We start from the raw sequence: 17,899 nt of genomic DNA on the forward strand, positions 1-17,899 counted from the left end.
CTATATGTAAATCCATGTGATATCTTAGGTTGAGATTTTAGAATCTATATGAAATCTTATATGATTTCCTATGCTTAAATCTATTTGTTTTATCATTTGGAAGAATGCACATGATATCGTATTCCATTTGGCATAGGAAATGACATAGGACATGGGAAATGAGGAACCCTTTTTTTATATTTTCCTATGCCAATTCCTGTCCCAATTTCCCATGGGGATTTATATGGGAAATGGGGTTTTACATAGGATCCCATGTAGTTTCCCATGTGGTTTCCCATGTGGGGATTTTCAATAGGGATCAATAGAGATTTTTGATAATGTCTGCCTCCTTTAAAGCAATTTTTGTGCCAAGTCTTCTAGCTTTAGTTTATTATGTGGAATTTGTGTTTTTAAAAATTCAATTACAATCTGAGGGTCCCATGTGCAATGGTATCTAGCTCTCTGAGGTTTTAGGTTTGCAACACCCTTAAAAAATTGTTTTATTAACGTGTCTTTCCCGATATCTATTGGCAAAATCAAGGATACCGTAGCCCTATAAGAATTAAGAGTCCCATATGTAACGATATTATGAAAAACTTGTGAAAAGAAATCTAAAACATTTTTCGATTCAACGTTAAAAACTGAAAGATTATTTTGGACACAATATTCCCACCATAAACGTAGCGGTTTTTCGTATTGTTTAACCGTCTTCTCAGATAGAGAGGTAATGATAATCTCTATTCCCGACTCTGGAATTCCTCTTCAAGAATACGCTTCCCAGATAACTTTTCGGCCACCAGGATAAGGTTCTCTGCCATCGGATGAATCTTTCTGGAAGGAGAAGCAAGCAAGTTGAGTCGTGAGCCTAAAAATAAAGATTTATCAATCAATAAATCTAAAAGCAGAGGAAAGCACATAGGATTGGGTCGAAGGGGAATCACTAAAATGCCCTGTGCTTTGTCCTCAATAATCTTTTTTATAACTCTTAAAATTAACGAAAACAGGGGAAAGGCGTAAAAGTAAATATTTTCTCCAGATATTGTCATCGGGTCAATGGCCACCAATTTATCTACGATTTGTCTAAAATCACTATTGTTCAATTCCCATTTCGTTTCTGTAGGAAGAATTCGAGATTCACGGTCTGCAACTACATTGTCTTTCGATTTAATGTATGACGCGAAAATCCAAATATTTCGTTCCTAGCACCGCTGCCAGATTTGTTTTGTAATATTATGAAGATTAGAAAATTGTACCCCACCCATTCTATTAATATAGGAAATTGCTGTGGTGTTATCAATGTACATCAAAATTTGACAAGAGCTATAATCTGAGGCGAAACACTTAAGGGCATAAAAATCTGCTTTTAACTCTATTTATTTATACACTCGACTCTAGGTTTAAGCGTGTTAGGTGACTTTTGCGTTCTCGATTTAAGCAAAAAGCCAACCGAACCGTCGCTTAAACCTAGAGTCGAGTGTACTTTGATTTTTGTCCGTTTTATCCAACCAACCGTGAGTTGTTTGTGTGTCACAACATGCACCCCATCCAGTTAGAGAAGCATCCGAGAAAATTTTTAATTGAAATTTAGAATTTCTAATTAAATTTAACGACCCTGAAACGTTAGATATCGACCAATTTATTTCCGATTTTACTTTGCGCGACAAATGGATTAAACTGTCAAAATTGCCTTCCGTTTTCTCTGAAGCAAGGAAATTTTCTCTTTCTATTTGTTTAGTGTATAGCCAACCATATCTAACACCTGGACACGCCGCAACAAATATTTATACTCTTCTTCAGAAGAAGTCTTGTTGCGGACGTCTTTTGGACTTATGACAAAAGACGTCTTTTTCAGATTTTGAAAAAAGAAAATTTTTCATAAAAATAACTTTTATATTTTATTTTCTAAGTTCAACGTAAACATCGAAAATGTTTAAGATAAATGTTATAGAAATTTCTTAAATTCGATTCATTTCATTGACAAATAAGTTCGTAAACTTTGTAACGGATTTTATCTGTCTCCGATGGCTCAGATGGTTAAGGCGTAGAGTTAGAACCCAACGTTTAGCGGGTTCGATCCCAGTTCCGGGTGGATTTTTTCATTTCTGATTTCTGTATAAATGTGTACAAATAAAACAAAAATCAAAATAAAGTCAAAATTTAAGTAAAATAATAAATAATTCATGTGTTTTAACTTAAAAAATATTCTGAAAAAAAATTTCTAATACTAAAGGCGTCTAAAAGATGTCTTTAGGGGATCTTTTATACGTCCTTTTTGGATGTCTTTTAGACGTCTTCTGGCCAGATATAGAACGTCTTAAAGAAGTCCTTTGTATGTCTTTATGATGTCTTCGAGACATTATCATCAAAGTCCTAGAATGTCCGCAGACAAAAAAAGACGTCTTCAAGACGTCCCGGTGCCTACTGGGCTTAATTTGAAAAAAAGAAGAAAAACATAAACAAATTTAATTATTACCTCCATTTTTATTCCTGTATCACCCTGCATTAAGGCTATCAAAAATATAAAGTCTTACTCCATCGTAATAAACACAAATCCAATGACCAGAATTGTTATTACCGCTAAAAACTATTTGAATATGTTTATCTCTTTCTCTAATTGGAACAATTAAATCAAGCATTTGTAAATACAAAGTACTTTGCATAATGAAAAAAGAATTTGAATCATTTTTTAATAATTCTTGAAATTTATACATATGCATATCATTTAACATTTCATTTACCTTTTCAATATTTTTAAAAGCTTTATTACTTAAAATAAAATACTCTTTTATGTTCGACATGGTATCCTTCTTGAACTTTTAAACTGCCGATGAAGCCAATTTTAAAAACTAATCGTTTATTTTAGTTTCTTGCTTCAAAAAAATTTACTTACATGTGTTTCACCTATAAAATATTTCATTAACTATAATTCAGCTAACTAATGCAACAATGATAGTCTTTTACGAGCGTGAATTAGCGTTGTTTAATCTTTTTCCACATTATATCATTTTCGATAATGATTATTATTTAACTTATTTTCCTCTGCACTTTTTATTAATATTCAAATCAATATTCAGCTCACAAACTATTATTTAACCCATAAAACAACTTCAACCCTTAAAACAATATTCAACCCTCTTTCTTTCTATTTGAATACTTTTCCAAAAGCCAGCATCCACTATTATCAAGCAGTCAATTTTTTTTTCAATATTGAAATATATTCAATATCAATGTTATCCAATATCATATTTTATTATCCTCAAAATCCGAATATCTTCAATACCAATCTTATCCAATACCAAAAAATTTTTCTAAAAACCAACTTCCACTATGTTCAAATAATCAATTTTTTTCCAATATCAAAATATATTCGATACTAATGTTATCCAATATAATTTTTTATCCTTAAAATCCAAATATCTTTAATGCTAAAATTATCCAATACCAAAAATTTTTTCCAACAGCCAGCTTCCACTATTATCAAACAATCAATATTTTTGTTGCATTATCAAAATATATTCAATACCAATGTTATCCAATATCTTTCTTTATTCTCAAAATCGTAATATCTTTAATGCCAATGTTATCCAATACCAATAAAACTAAATGGATTGAAGTATTTTTTATATGAAACATTTAAGACAACCAAAAGAAACAAATATCTTTTATACCAATGTTATGCAATATCCATATTTTATGCATAAAAAATTATTCAATAGTCAATGTTTTATCCTCAAAATACATATATAATTATTAATACTATAAAAAATAGGAATTTATTATTTGGGCCCAATACAAAAATGAAAAAGACAAATATAATATTAGAAGATTCAACACATGCAATAAGTTATTGATCGACAAATTGCAGAAAAATATTATAAACTATATAATAAACAAGTTAAGTTACCTGAGACTATTAGAAGCTTTTTTTTTAGCGACACTACTACAATGTTGTTGCAACGGTAGTCGGTTGCTCTATGTTTATCTTACATCAGCAGTAGCCGTTTCACTCCCCTAGCGGATGGATTCAACGCGATTTGAACGGAATAGCGTTGAAACACCGTTGAGAACACAACGGTCACTAAAAATGTTATTTAAAAAATAAAATATTATAAAGTATTTATTGGTATTTGTAGAAAAAGTGTTCATGAGTAATTTAAGACCTTATTTGTATCAATTTAATACGAAATAAGTGAAATAAAAGATAAAATATGGAGCACTGTTATATCAGGGTTTTCTGTCAAATTTTTATATAATTCAATGAAAAGTGTTTTAGATATGATTTTTTAATAATAAAAAACAGTGGAAAAATATTAATTTATTATTTTAAAGCATTTGAAAGGGTAATAAATAGTAAAAATTAATGTGTTTATTGTGTACTATTTGTGTGTATAGAACAACGTTTATCGACAGCAAGTTACAGGTTACATCGGTGAACGCTTGATGGCAGCACAGTAAACAATTAATAAGACTTTGACAAGAAAAATATTTAACCCATTGAACGTCGATGATGCATCTAGACATAAATAAAAAAAAATGCTAAAGGCTTATTGAATATTCTTAAAAAATGTTACTAGGGGGTTTTCGGGGTCGCTAATTACAAATTTGATAACAGATTTTCAAAATACCAAATAAAATATAACAAAATAGAAAAAAATTTTAACATAATCAAATTCTCCATCAGTTTGCTACTCGGGGGTTTTTGGGTTCGCTGATTACGAATACATATAATAACAATTTTTGAAAATTCAAAATGTCGAAACAAAAAAAATTAAACTTAAAACAAATTCTCTGGAAGTACGTTAGTCGGGGGTTTTTTGGGTCGCTGATTACGAATATAATAACAGATTTCCAAAAATCAAAATGGCGGATCCAATATGGCGGATCAAAGAATTAAACAATAATCGAATTTGTTATTATATACGTAATCAGCGAACCCAAAAACCCCCGAGTTACAAGCTAATGGAGAATTTGATTATGTTTTAATTTTTTTCTATTCGTTATATTTTATTTGGTATTTTGAATTTTGGAAATCTGATATCAAATTTGAAAACCCCCTAGGAACATTTTTTAAGAATATTCAATAAGCCTTTAGCATTTTTTTTTATTTATGTCTAGATGCATCATCGACGTTCAATGGGTTAAATATTTTTCTTGTCAAAGTCTTATTAATTGTTTACTGTGCTGCCATCAAGCGTTCACCGATGTAACCTGTAACATGCTGTCGATAAACGTTGTTCTATACACACAAATAGTACACAATAAACACATTAATTTTTACTATTTATTACCCTTTCAAATGCTTTAAAATAATAAATTAATATTTTTCCACTGTTTTTTATTATTAAAAAATCATATCTAAAACACTTTTCATTGAATTATATAAAAATTTGACAGAAAACCCTGATATAACAGTGCTCCATATTTTATCTTTTATTTCACTTATTTCGTATTAAATTGATACAAATAAGGTCTTAAATTACTCATGAACACTTTTTCTACAAATACCAATAAATACTTTATCATATTTTATTTTTTAAATAACATTTTTAGTGACCGTTGTGTTCTCAACGGTGTTTCAACGCTATTCCGTTCAAATCGCGTTGAATCCATCCGCTAGGGTCCATTGAGGAGAAGTGTTATACCCCCACTCTTCCAACCCGGGCCTATGTTAAGTTCTCGCGTGAGGCAGATATTACGGTAGGCCTGAGTGGCGTCCTCGGGGATAGGTGCTGGTAATTTAAGTATGGATACACCACTTCCACTCACGAGAATTAAACGGTTATCATCTATATCACATATACAATAATAAAAATTTTTTCCTTCAACCCAAGGCTGTTTGGACGAATCGAGCGATCACGGATTGGGTCCTGTAAAGGAAAGTGGTATACCTTCACTCTATCGGCCTGTCCCGTACTCAGACCTCGAATAAGTCAATTACAGCGGTGAGCCTGCGTGGCATTCTCGGGCTTGATGACAATATTGTTTTATGACGTTTAATGAGTTTTTCAAAAAAATTATAAAATTTTTAAATATACCGTGGATGTCCCAGTTGCCGTCCACCTAAGACCTAGTTTCCGTCCAGCTTAATTTTCAAAATAACATTTATAAAAAAATTATTTTCTTTTATTTGTTTACTTAAACTAATAAGTCGATTGCGTGCCAAAAGGAATATATTATTGTTAAAAAATAATTTAAATTACTATACGAGATATTTGTAAAATGGAGGGATACTGGGACATGGACGGTAACTGGTACATCCACGGTAAACATTGTTTAATTTATTTTGATATATTCGTTTTCCTCAGAAGTTCACGATTACGCGCATATATTGCTCCAATAATAATAAATGTTAATATTCAAAAGTTTTATAATTTTAGTTTAATTCGATAAACCTACATGATGTGTTGTAAATCGATTTAACCCAAAGGTGCTGGCACCAAAAATTTTCTTCTTGCTTTTTATTCTCCAGTACATATAACCACATGGTGATTGTTCGAACCGGGCTGGTAAAGTGGGGGACACAACTTCACCTTTCAGGACAGTATTTAAAAGGTCATCGACCATCTTACGAACCCTCAACCGAAAGCTGTTTTGACAAAACAAATTTCAGGTAGAAACCTTCGAGAACCCTAATTATCGAAGTAAAGATATATATGTATACGGGCAAATCCACGGAACCGTACGATTCGAAGATAAAAATTACACAATTTTTAAATTACAAGCACATCTTTTGTTTATGGATATATATGTTGGGAATATTTTTAGGAAAAAAATTTTGTATCCGTGAATCATTTTCTCTCACCGCTGAAAGAGTTATAATTAAAAAAGTTCATCTTAATTTTATTCGTCTAGAATCCATTTTTGAAACTGAAAAAACAAATTAAGACTACTGAAACACGAAATATAACAAATTTCAGTCGATTTATCTAAATATAAAAAATTTACAAAAAATTAAAATTTTTAAAAAATTATTATTGTAATAAGTATTTATTTATTTACTTTATTCTTTTGTATCGAGTAATAAAAACAAATAAACATAAATTTGTTTAATTAACAATTAAAAATTTTTAATTTAAATAAATCAAATCATTTTATTGTTGAAAAAAGTGTTTTACATCGTAAAACAAAATTTTTGAGGTTGAAAAAGAAAATATTAACAATTTACTTTTTGAATCATTTTTTTCGATTCTTTTTTGAAACAATGTTAATTTCTTTCGTTTCCTTTTTTCTTTTTCGTTCATTTGTGCTTTTTATTTGTCCCACTTTGCGATCATTTGAAACTTGCCTTTTTTTCAGTCGTGTTATTCTTATTCTTGGTGCCAGTTTGGTTCTTAGTTTCCACTCTTCCTTTTTTATTCTCATTTTTCTTTTTTTGGGGTCCAGTTGTGCTCTTATTTTCCACTTTTTCTTTTTTATTCTCATTTTTCTTATTTTTGGGGCCAGTTGTGCTCTTATTTTCCACTTTTTCTTTTTTATTCGCATTTTTCTTATTTTTGGGGCCAGTTGGGCTCTTACATTCCACTCTTCCGTTTTTAATTGCATTTTTCTTATTTTTCGAGCCAGTTGGGCTCTTGGTTTCCACCACTTTACAAACAGTTTTTCTTTTAGTAGCAGGAACTGTTTTCTTCTCTTCGAAGGACCACTTATTGGGATGCAAAAGAAATTGAATACATGGTTGGTTGTATAAACCATTAAATAAACAATACGAACAACTTAAGTGGTTTAAATAAAGCGTTTTTTAATTTTGCTGTGTCCAAATGAGTTGAAAAATCTTTTGCGTATTCGGAACAGTCTGTAGTTGCAACTTCACATTCGAATCCATTTTAACAATTTCACTTTCGAGTACCAAAAAAGCTTTAATCTTCTCGGAAGATGAGTTTATTATATTGATCATTGATTGAGCGCTGATAACATATTTACCCTGTGCAACTGCTCTGTCGTATAAACCTTTTGCCGTTCCTCCAGTTCCATCGGCAGTGCTCTTTCCGAGCCCAGGGGAAGTGAAATTCCATGTCTCATACTTTAATTTCAATTCTTCACAACATCGTCTAAATAAATAAAAGTTCGTTTTGTTTTTTTATTGGGTGGAAGGACCATCGCTTTGGTAATGCAGTGCAGAAAAATTTGGTACAGTTTCTTTAATCAGCTTTAATATTGGATCTAGATGTGCCCAGATAGACGCAGCGTCGTGGCGAAGATATTCAGAAATGGTACAAAATGATTGGCATAACACTTCTCCAGATGATTCATTTTTGTAATAGAAAGCACCAGTGTGAAGAGATATTTGCTTTTTTTACGCACCAAATTGAGCACTGTGAATTTTGTCAGATTATTTACAAATGTAATTTTAAGAAAAGTCTATCACAATATAAACTTCATTTTGCTTTAGATTCGTAAGGATGTTTTCGGTCGCTTTATACTGATGATTTGTGATGTAGACATGTTGAAAATATTGCGGAATCGATGCGTTAGTTTCTTTAATTAATTCGTCCACGTTACAAATTATCTTCTCTTTAGAAGTTTATTTTACATCGTAATTAAGGCCCTTTGCTCCTAATCTACTAACTTTTTTGGTTTCCCATTTGTAGTACCAAGTTGGATCTAATTTTTTTTCGGTTATTTTTTTAACTTTACATTTTTCGCATTCTCCGTAATAACACTTTTTGTCTTCAACGTCGCAAACAAGTGATTTTAAAAATGACTGCGTAGATGAGCTGGAAAGTAGATTTGCAGCCTCCAATCTTTGGAGCAAAAAAATCATATTGGTGTGAATTTTACATAAACAGGTATCACGGCCTGTAACTTTTCGATTGACAATCCAAAAAGGTTTTGCATTATAAAATGATCCTCTGGAAAGTTTGAAAGATACCTCTGAGTTAAATTTTTGCAACAAATTATCCATCGTGTCCAGTAAAAATCTTTTCCTTTTAGTTGTTTCTCCCTTCGTAATTGTGTCTTTAACTCCAGGAGCGATAGCCGAGTTTTCATCTTTCTCTAAAAATTTTCTAACTTTTTGTAATATTTCATTTTTAATTGCAATTTTTGTCACGAGACTTTTCTAATTTTAATGTTTTCGATTCGCTGCCCTCACAACACAAGGATATTCAGGATATCCCTGGGACGTCCTGGGGATATCCATTTGCTTTTGGCGATTCGGATATCCCTAAGATATCCTCTGGATATCCATGGACATCTCTAAGATATCCCAGGGATATCCAAACCGCCGAAAACAAATCGATATCCCCAGGACGTCCCAAGGATATCCTGAATATCCTTTTGTTGTGAGGGTGTATTTCTTTTGTGTCATCATAGAAATTAAGTGCTTCATGACCTTCATGCATTTGTACTTTTTAACAATTTTCCCCACAAGACATTGTGAAAAAATTGATTTTGACTTCTCATTTGTTCATCTTTTCTTTTTTTCTATTAACTGTTGATTAATAACCTCAGCATATAACAATTTTTTCTAATTGCACTAGATCCTTTGCGTTCAATTTTTTTTACTTTTTCCAAAATATGATCTTTGTTTCTATTTGCCAATCGATAATACTTCATTTTCCATTTACTAATAACTGAATTTTTGACATTAATGATGTTAACTAATTTTTTATTTTCCCTGCGTTATTGTTCCTCTCTAGCTCGTGTGAATCGTATGGTTTTTTGGAGACGCTGAATATTTTTTGCATTGTACATTTTACCCATTTCGTTACAATTTTTATTATTTAAATTTATCGAATCATCGGGTGGTATTTGATTAGCAGTTGAAGGAAGCGGAAGTACACCATTGCATTGAGCACTGATTTCTAAAGACGTGTTTAAATTAAAATCGTTCGTGGAATTTGACACCGTTATATCGCTAAAATAAATAATAAAGTTTCTCAAATTCAATTCTAATACATTTGAATCTAGATAAAAAATGTGATAAATAAAATAAGCTGACATTCTTGGCTGAAAATCATTTCTGCCTTTTTCGTTATTTGCAATTGAACGAAGAGAATTTGTTTGATTACTTATTTCTGGAGACGAGGATAAACTTAAATTATCAGTAATGGAATTTTCAATCGATTTATCGCTAAAATAAACGAATATTATTCTTCATTTTAATTCTAATAGTTTTAAAACTGGATAGCAATATAATAATAAAATAAGATTACATTTTTGACTCCAAATCATTTTTTTCTTTCTCAAGACGCTTTTCATCATTGTATTTTTTTTACGAAGTAATTCTTTGGCTCGTACATCAGCAGCGTCTTTACGCTTTTTTCTTTGTTGCTCTCTTTTGATTGATAATTTTTCTTCTTTATTTATTTTTTCTAATTCATCTATATTTTATTTATTAACAGGTTATGTTTTGTACTTATTTTAAAATTTGTCAAAATTATAAGAAAAAAGTTCTTGATTGTACTATTAAAAAAAACGCAAATTTTATTGAATACATTCATTTATTAAATATATTTATTTTATTTAATTTGACTTACACATTTTTGAATAATTTCTTAACCATATTGCTAGAAATTGATACTTCTAAATGTAAACAAACATACTGAATGTATAACAAATAAAAACTGATATGTTCACACTTATAAAAAACAATTTTTAACCGTGAAAATTTAAAAAAAAAATTTTTATTCATTATTTTTAAAATGTTATAATTGAAGCACGTAGTTAGTCATCAGAAATAATAATCTTAATAACAATGTCTATCGTTCAAGTAAAATTTCAACCGCTAATTTGTCAATCTGTGATTGTGCTATTAAAAAAAGTCTAAATTTCAAACAATTCACGCTTATACATACAGTAATATGCTCCCACAAAAAAGTAGAATTGGATTACTGCTGAAAGCACAAAATAGAAAAATTTCTATGACTTTCTATTATTGCAAAATGGGAGTAACACTTTTTGAATTGCTGCCATTCAGCGATTTCGTCTTACGCTGAAAAAGTTATTAACATTTAAGTTTAGAAAATATCCAGAGTAACAAGTGGAATTTGATCTCTGAAGATCATTTATGGCTTATTATTTCACATTACCCTGGCGGAATCATAATATCGGATTTAAATCAAATTTGATTCGATTTTGATTGAGTTTGATTAGAAGCAGAATTTTGCTGCTAATTGATGAAATTTGATCAAATAAATCATTGCTAATGAAAATGTATCATTATTTTAGTTGATTTGTGCAAGAATTGCTTTCAATTATGAGTTAATATTTAATTAATGCATAATTGAACTCAATTCTTGCACAAATCAATTAAAATAATAATAAATTTTTATTAGCAATGATTTATTTGATCAAATTTCATCAATTAGCAGCAAAATTGGCATGGTGCATTAGTCGGCAGAAGTCCCGCGTTAGGCAGCAACTAAGGAGGTTCGAGTCCTCACAGATGCACAGTGTACTCGAGCACGCAGCTTATTTTTTCAGATCAAAATTAATTCAAAAATTGATAATTATTTGTCGACAAATCATATCGATATAATTATCACATGAAACACCTAACTCTGAACCAAGGAGTTTTAATGACATCTAATAGATGTCACTTTGCTGATAAAGTCGAATTCTTCAATTTCGTAATTTCCTCTTTTGATTAATTACCGCGCTAATTCAATCCTATGAATCTGTAGTTGATTCATTTTTTTACCACAGTTTTTATTTCAATTAAAGCACAGTCATGTTCTTTCAAAAATATTTATGTAAATATTTGACTGAATTCATGGATGAAGATACTGGTTCAATGTTAATCTGACCCACAATAAGTAATAGCAAATAAGGATACAGATACCTGCAGTATTAAATACTGTGTTGTCATTAAATTTTTTAGAATAATGTTTTGTACATCTATTATTGTTTACAATCATACATGGTGCATTCATGTACTGTTGACCACATGGTCCATGAACCATAAATTGTTTAACAATATTAAACAACTGTGGATTTATTTTATTTGGTATTTCTGCACGTATAAATTTATCAACATCTTCTGGTGTACGTATTTTGTCATTTTTATGTAAATATAATAATAAATGTATATGAGGTAACCCTCTTTTTTGAAATTCAATTACATATGTATAACCAATATATTGAGACCAAATATTTGATTTTTTTAAATTTCGTCCATTAGAAATTTAACTTTTAAATTAAATATTCGTGTAACAATATCTGCCCGATATAATGCAACTTCAATTTTGTTAATATTATTAGTGATTACAAGGTAAGTGACAGCAGCTCCACTATGGTTTTGGTGTGCGGCGGTACAATTTTGGGAGCGTGATTGTCCAAAATGTTGGTGAGTAGCTCACCGAAGTAGTAGGGACGCCACCTTTGGTTTGTAGCTGTACAACTTTATGGCAGTCACGCGCCCAAAAATGTACCGAAACAGCCCAAACGTATAGTGTCGTAGCTTACCAACAGAATACTGGTCGGCTACGGTGCAAAAGTTGTCTCAGTGTGTATTTTTGGAAAAATTTTGCATTTTTAAATTTAAGAGAATTTCTTCGACAATACTATAAGAAATTCTTAACCGGGAAGTGCAAAACAAAAAAAGTATAGCCCATTTTTTTTACTGACAAATGAGCTTTCAACATTTAGAATATATCAAATATTGCCAGCATATATTCCAGATTTTAACACAATATCCAGTACTCTGTAGGTGATCTGAAAGAAAAATAATTTTATAACAACCTGAAAAGAGAAATAGTATCATTAGTATTCACCTCCCTATTGAAAATCCCTACCCTGTACAAGATCTTGTAAAAGAAAATGTACATGTTCATCAGCTGAACTTGTACTAGTTCTGGTGCAGACAATGAATATTTTCTTGCACCAGAATTTGGAACAAGTTCTTGTATCAGAACTTGTACAAGAAAATATATTTAATGTTTGTATACAAGAAAATATATTTAATATTTGTACACAAGAAAATCTATGTGTTCTTGTACATATTCTTATTTAGGTTCATGTATATTTTCTTGCATTAAAAACTTTAAACACCGAAAAAAGTGTTATTTTAACGCACAATTTAGTGATAAAATAACCTGCAACAAATTCTAACCCTAATTAAAGTTAAATCTTTAGGTTTTTAGCATTACCCTACCGGAAGGGGGGTACTGGATTGGTACTGAGTAATTGGAACTGAGATCTCAGTACCAACTCAGTACTAATTTGGTGCATTTTGGTACTGAAATAGAACTGGGAAATTTACCTGTGAAAAGGGTCGAGTTACCGTTAATACCCTCATAAAAGTGAAAAGCGACTAGCTTTTTCAATATGTTTAAGCTAAAACTTTATATTTATTTCAATATTATATTTGTTTTTCATGGATTTATATTATTTTCATACATTATTATGCATATGATATTTCCTTTGTCAGCTAAATTCAAAAATGATGTCCATTTTTTTATCAAACTTAAGGTATACGAGATAAATTATAACTTTTTTAAATGTAATTATTTTATTCATCAAGTGGTGTTTTTTAATTTTTGGCCTATTGCCTTTTTATTTTAACATCAATTTACATTACGCGTTTCGACGCAGAATTCTGCGTCCTCCTCAGATATCATCACTGTAATTAGATAGAATCACATTTGGATTTTTTCAAAGATACATTTAATAAGATGTTTCGAAATTCCATAACCTACAAAATCACACATGTCACATATGTTTTCGAGACAAACTGTTTCGAAAATGATTTTTAGTTTTAAGATTCTTTAATTTTAAGTAAAAAAATTTAGTTTAATAAACATTAAAAATGGTTTTCAAAATTATTAAGGTAAATTTTAAAATAATTATTTATACATAAAACTTTATACATGATTCTCAATAATCTTTCGTACTTTTCTTTGCAGTTATAACCTAACAATATTTATCAAAAATGACAAAAAAACAAAAATATTACATTACTTTAATCTAAATTATGTAAAATTATCACTACGCTTTAGTCCTTCAGTTAACCCGGTACAAAAAGAATTTCGAAACCTCTTATTAAATGTATCTTCGAAAAAATCCAAATGTGATTCTATCTAATTACAGTGATGATATCTGATGAGGACGCAGAATTCTGCGTCGAAACGCGTAATGTAAATTGATGTTAAAATAAAAAGCCAATAGGCCAAAAATTAAAAAACACCACTTGATTAATTAAATCTTGACTTAAAAAGAAATTTATATTTCTAAAAGTAATTATTTTATGATAAATTTTAGATATTCATAATCTGGAAATATTAACGAATTTCAATATATATTTTTTAAAGTTGAGTTATTAAAATTACAAATTTTTTAAGCAATAAAACTCGGGTTAAAATTTTAATCCTTCAACAAAGGACCTTGGAGTCTATTGTTCAAGGAGGGATTGCAATATAATTTCCAAACTTAACTGAAATTTTCTACAAACTATTATGTTTTTTTTGCTGTTTTACACGGATATCGTGAGAGACGTTTTGCTGTTCTAACATACCTTTAAAACTATTGTTAAAGTACTTTAAAAATGTCTTCTTATGGGTTATCAGGTAGTGGTACTGAAGTGGAACTCAAGCCAAGTCCAATTCAGTACCATTCCAGTACTTCTCTTTCGGTAGGGTAGACAAAATTAACCGTAACAAAAAAGACACCAACTTTTTTCTCTGAAGGCTGCGCAATAGTTATTTTTAGAACTTTACAGCTGCACAATATTTTTCATCATACATAATTAAAGAGTTTTAATGATTCTAAATTAATAAAATCTCAAATTTTTTTTGAAACAAATTTTTTTCAAATGAACTTCAAGAACATGAAAGGTTTTATGTGTAAGTACTTGTACATAAACCTGCATAAGAATATATACAAGAGCAAGTACATTTTCTTGTATACGAAAATTAAATATATTTTCTTATACAAGATCTTCTACAAGTTCTGATACAAGAACTTGTTCCAAATTCTGGTGGAAGAAAATGCACATTTTCCGCAACAGATCTGGTACAAGTTCAGATGCTGAACATGTACATTTTATTGTTGAAAATCTTGTACAAAGATTTTCAACAGAGCTGAAAAGAAAAAAATTTTGTTAGTATCCACCTGAAACAGAAAAAAAATTTCGTTAGAATAAACGTGAAAAAAGTTCAATATTAACGCAACCTGAAACAAAAAAATATTGTTAGGAAGTTTGATAATATGAATTGAAATAAAACGGTTAAACAAGTAAAAATTTTAGCTCAGTTATAGTTTTGTTTAATAAAAAATTTATTTTTTCGAAATGAATGTAAAATAAACAATTTTTACAAGAAAAAAGAAGCTCATGTTATTGTGTGCTGTTTAATAATTTTTTTAGGAATCTAGCGAGAATTTTATTGTTCGCTAGATTCAGTATAAGTAGTTAATTTCACATACTAAACTTTGCATTTGATTAAATATATCAAGGAATTTATTTTGTAATTATTTAATATATTATTACAGAATATTATAAACTACATCTTGTCTGTCGAACAAACGAGCGCGACACGGAAAATGGTTGAATCCTTATTGACTACGTCACGGATCTCTCCGAAAAAGGGACAGTCCCTGGATTTTGGCATACGGTACGATCGCTTGTACTATAGTATATAACTTAAGACTTGACTTGGTACTGGAATATACAAGAATATATAAACAATTCATAAACGAATATTTATATAATAACAAATTTTATCTACTTGCTTCTCACGAAAGAACTGTTTATAGCACGTGGTATAAAGAAACAAAAAAAATTTAGCAGGATATTAGAATTTTCAAAAAATAAAATTATTGATCTTTGAGGGAACGCAAGCATATTCTACACTTTGAACTTTTTAGAAATTATAGGAGTATTACTTATTATTATTTACTTATTGTTACTTATATGAAATACAGACCTCCAAGAATATAATTATTTTCCTTTTTTTAACAAATTTAGTTTTTTAAAAATATTATTTAACATTTACACTTCGTGTGAGTTTCTAGAGTGCTTACGAGATTCACCCCATAGGGCGCTTTAATACGTCAAGAGGTTCTCAATAGAGTTAAAAAAGTCTAGATATTGTCTAGGGAGAGTTGACGCATGTTTCCATGTAACCGGAATTGGAAGTGATGAAAAAATATTATTTACCATTGGTCAAAATAATCTGGATGTTTTAATATGTCTTTAATAAAAACCATTTCAAACAACCGCGCTCATTTCGAACCAATTGCAAGCGGGTTGGGCACGCTCTCGGACCATTTGCCAGTGTGCGTGAGTCTCAAATCTTCATATATTTTAAATAATGATAATTAGAGATTCTCAGTTAATAAATTAGTTTTGATTTCGATAAGGCGGAGCTATATACTTCGGCGATGGCATTGGGGGAGGAGGTTGGTGATATCGACCTGGAAATAGATGATCTTCATGATTTGATTGGCTGAACAATCATAAAAGTAGCGACTGATCTGGGGTGGAATCGATCCATTGTTTCGCGGGGGACGCTTGGAAAAAAGAAATGGCATGATAAGGAATACTTTGTAACTAAGAAAAAAGTTGTGGAGGCGCTGACGGCCTGTAAGAACTTCTCCGGAATCTAAAGTTAATTATCTCAAAGAGAAAAAGAATTTACATAATTTGGATATAAAGAAAAAGAAGGCAATCAGAATTCAATCGCAAATTGATCTTGAAGCCTGGTTTCAATTCCTAAAAAGATTATTTCCACAGGCTAGTCCAGCTTCCTTTGACTCCATATTTATTAAGCAGATAGATCCGCATTTAGATAAAGATATTACCACGAAGGATATTTGATTAGTTTGGCCAAATGTAAGAATGGGAAGGCACCAGGGTTGGACGGAATTGATTACTCCTTTTATAAAAATTTTCCTCAAAACTGGATACTACTTATAGGACAGTTATTTAATAAGATAATAAGGTCCGAAAAGGTCCCTGAGAAGTGGGGGTAAAACGGTCACATTAATGTTTTATAAAATGGGTGAACAGTTGGATCCGGAAAATTATAGGCCTATTACTTTGGTCAACTGTTTTGTTAAAATTTTCACCCAAATCCTTTGTGACAGATTGATTTTATGGGAGTCGGAGCATGAGCTAATCCCGGAGTCGCAATCAGGATTTAGGAAAGGCAGATCTTGCCTGGACAACTTGTTTTTTCTTGCATCAGCAATCCAGATCCATCTTGCGAACCCGGAGGCGGCATTGTATGCGACTTTTATAGATTTTAAGGGAGCATTCCCGTCAGTAGCCCATAACTTGCTATGGAACAAACTGCATCATTTTGGTGTTAGTTCTAAGTTAATTAATATTTTAAAGAATTTTTATGACATCGCACCTACTTGCATTAGATCGACAGAGGGTCTTACTAAAGAGGTGGGAATTTCCAAGGATGTGCTGCAGGGAGAGGTCTTAAGTCCTTACGAATTTGTCTTGTTTATTTCAGATATAAAAAAATACTTTATTGAAAAAGGTTGTAGAGGGTATTAGCTATTAATTGAGCTATTAATATAGCTCAATAGATATTCAGATGGAGGGTTGCGCAGACGACTTTGTTCTCCTTGCGGATACGCCTTTGGAACTTAGTAAAAAGTTGAATGCATTATATGATTATAGTCGTAAAAACTGCCTCACTATTAATGTCAAGAAAACAAAAATAGTTATTTTTACCAATTCAGGAAATTCCAAGGCAAAAAGATTTAAAGCATTTAAATATGGTGAGGATTGCATTGAGGTTATTAAACAGTTCGATTATTTGGGGATAACTTTTTCTGACTCCAGCTCTTTTAAATCTGCGTGTAGAAAAGCGGTAAGCGCCGCCAATTCAGCTGTGAGCTCTATTTTGAGTAACATCAGAGCAATCGGTGCCCATTCATGGTCATCATATGAGAAATTATTCCAGAGTATATCTCTGAGTATTTTATTACACTGGTCTGGGGACCGGATTATTTAGAGAATTTGGAGGTG

At 30.7% G+C, this 17,899-nt stretch overlaps 1 protein-coding gene across 2 annotated transcripts in view; it reads left to right on the plus strand.

Moving 5' to 3' along the window:
• Nucleotides 1–17,899, plus strand: part of LOC127285248 (uncharacterized) — a 72,128-nt gene that overhangs the window by 8,367 nt on the left and 45,862 nt on the right. Inside the window, exon 2 of one of the 2 annotated variants that reach the window (XR_007843579.1) lies at nucleotides 15,406–15,527. The exons of the other annotated variant lie outside the window; for it this stretch is intronic. The gene's annotated coding sequence lies outside the window, so the exon portion shown is untranslated. The remainder of the gene's footprint in view (nucleotides 1–15,405; nucleotides 15,528–17,899) is intronic. 2 annotated transcript variants of the gene reach the window in all.

Source organism: Leptopilina boulardi, unplaced genomic scaffold (genome assembly GCF_019393585.1).
Source record: "Leptopilina boulardi isolate dan_hultmark-lab unplaced genomic scaffold, ZJU_Lbou_2.1 LbouV2_330, whole genome shotgun sequence".
NCBI classification, from domain to species: Eukaryota; Metazoa; Arthropoda; class Insecta; order Hymenoptera; family Figitidae; genus Leptopilina; species Leptopilina boulardi.